The sequence below is a fragment of the Leopardus geoffroyi genome, chromosome B1 (assembly GCF_018350155.1).
Source record: "Leopardus geoffroyi isolate Oge1 chromosome B1, O.geoffroyi_Oge1_pat1.0, whole genome shotgun sequence".
NCBI classification, from domain to species: Eukaryota; Metazoa; Chordata; class Mammalia; order Carnivora; family Felidae; genus Leopardus; species Leopardus geoffroyi.
In genome coordinates, this window is record NC_059327.1 from 154,503,958 (window position 1) to 154,506,687 (window position 2,730).

Consider the following 2,730-nt stretch of genomic DNA (forward strand, 5'->3'; position numbering starts at 1 on the left):
TCTTTTTAGCGTAGTGATGTATCTCAGATATGCATTCTCTTCACTTTGAAAAGATACCACACTGGGATCTGCTTTGCATTTACATAATGCAGGGGAAAAGGAACACTTAAAACTGATGGGGGGGCATCTCTATTTAGGACTCTTCATCAAATATTGGATTTAGGATGGCTACACTTCTTATCCCTGACCCTTTCAAACTGGCTCAGTGTACTTTTTAGGCCTGGAGAGATTAGCTTCAGCTAAACCACAGACATATTTCTTAAAGAAACAAATGTTTCATAGAGGTCCCAGAACCGACAGATCTAAATCTCTTTATTCTCTGAAATCTGACAGAATTCAAGTTCAAAGACATGAGAATAAAAGGCACAGATTGTTTTATTGAGCATAACATAGAAGTTGATCTATGTCTAGTTTATATATGATAACTATGATGACTGAAATCTAAAACAACCATTTAGACATTTTAATTTCTTGCATTCAGCTAAACATATCCAAATTTATAAATCAATGTATGTTATACACATAAAGCTTGATTTGTTTAAAAAAAAAAAAAAAGAAGAGTGAATTCCTACTACACACAAGGCATACCTGCTGTTCCCAGAGAATGAAAAGTTGAGTAAGAAACAATCTTCATCCTTAAGAAGTTTACAGTTTTAACAAACTAAAGCCAAAATTAGGTTGAGAGGGAGTACAAAACAGAATTGCTTCATTCTGACTGTAAAGGTGAGTAAAGGAGGATGCACTTAACGAGACATTGAAGATTCGTTGAGATTTTGCTGAATGACCAAAGGATTCTAGCTAGAGTAAATAACATAGAAAAGGCATATAGGCAAGAAGTTGCTCGATTATTAGAGGATTTCATAGGAGATTGTTTTGAATGGAAGTTTAGTGTCTTGAGAAGATCCATGGATAAGAAAAAGTTGGTGAAAGAGAACTGTGAGAAATGTTTAAAGTCATATATTTTCCTTTTTGAAAAATTGTTTTAAAGTTTATTTTTGAGAGAGGAAGAGAGAGCGAGAGCAAGCTTGTGTGTGCATGAGCATGCAGGGGAGGGTGGGAGGTGCAGAGAGAGAGAGGGAAACAAAGAATCCAAAGCAGGTGCTGACAGCTCAAAGCCGGAGGTGGGCTGCAACTCAGGAGCCATGAGATCATGACCTGAGCAAAAGTCAAACACTTACCGGACTGAACCACTCAGGCACCCCTAAAGCTATATATTTTCTTAATCTTAAATGACTAACTTAAGAAAATAGATTTTACTGTATTTGTCATGAAAATTTGAAACCACTTGAACAGCCTCATTATTTAGAAAGATGTTAGTTATTTTAGACAGAAATGTAATGCTTAGAGACTGGAGTATTAATTAAAATTTGAAATGAGTCTCTCTGCTCCTCCCTGTTTGACAGACAGCAGCATCTTCTGGTGCAGTGCCAGTCATATCCCTGAGACAAGATGGTAAAGGTCAGAGTAAACGGATTTGGCCATATTGAGAGCCTGGTCACCAAGGCTGCTTTTAACTCTGGCAAGTTGGACATTGTCACCATCAATGACCCTTTCTTGATCTGAACATCATGATTACATATTCCAGTATGATTTCACCAGTGGCAAATACAACAGCATAGTCAAGGCTGGAAAGGGGGAATTTGTCATCAATGGAAAACCCATTAGCATCTTCCAGAAGCAAGATTGAACCAATGTTTAATGAGATGATACTGGTGCTGAGTATGATGTTGAGTCTACTGGGGTCTTCACCACTATAGAAGAGGCTGGGGCTCACTTGAGGGTGGGGTCAAGAGGGCCATCATCTCTGCCTCTTTGGCTGATGCACTGTTTGTAAGGGCATGAACCATGAGAATTCTGACAGCTCCCTCAAGATTATGAAGAATCTCTCCTGCACCACCAACTGTTTGGCCCCTCTGGCCAAGGACATACATGACAAATTTGGCATTGTGGATGGACTCATGACCACAGTCCATGCCATTACTGCCACCCAGAAGACCATGGATGGCCCCTTCGGGATGCTGTGGCGTGATGGTTGAGAGGCTGCCCAGAACACAATCCCTGATTCTGCTGGTGTCATCAAGGCTGTAGGCAAGGTCACTCCTGAGTTGAATGGGAAGCTCAATGGCATGGCCTTCCCTGTACCCACCCCCAATAGCTCAGTTGTGGATCCGACCTGCTTTCTGGAGAAAGCTGCTAAATCCGATGACATCAAGAAAGTGGTGAAGCAGGTATTGGAGGGCCTCCTCAAGAGCATCCTGGGCTACACTGAAGATCAGGTTCTCTTTGAGAGTTTAACAGTGACACCCCCTCTTCCACCTTCGACACTGGGGCTGGCATTGCTCTCAATGACCACACTGTCAAGCTCATTTCCTGTCATAACAATGCATTTGGTTATAGCAACTGGATGGTGAACCTTATTGTCAACATGGCCTCCAAAGAGTAAGAAACCCCTAGACCACCAGCCTCACTGAGAGCAAGAAGAAGAGAGAGACCCTCAGCTGCTGTGGAATCCTTGCCCCAACTCATTCAATACACTGAAAATATCCTGACCTCTATAGTTTCCATCCCAGTCTCCCTAAAGAAGGGGAGGGGTTTGGAGAGCCCTATCTTGTATGTACCAACAATAAATTACACTGTACCTAGCGTAAATAAATACATACATACATACATACATACATACATACATACATAAAATTTAAAATGAATTACTTACATCGGGGTAGTAATAGT

At 41.0% G+C, this 2,730-nt stretch overlaps 1 pseudogene; it reads left to right on the forward strand.

Annotated features, from left to right (window-relative positions):
- Positions 1 to 1,449: 1,449 nt before the first annotated feature.
- On the forward strand, positions 1,450 to 2,443 carry LOC123595926 (annotated as a pseudogene).
- Positions 2,444 to 2,730: the final 287 nt, after the last annotated feature.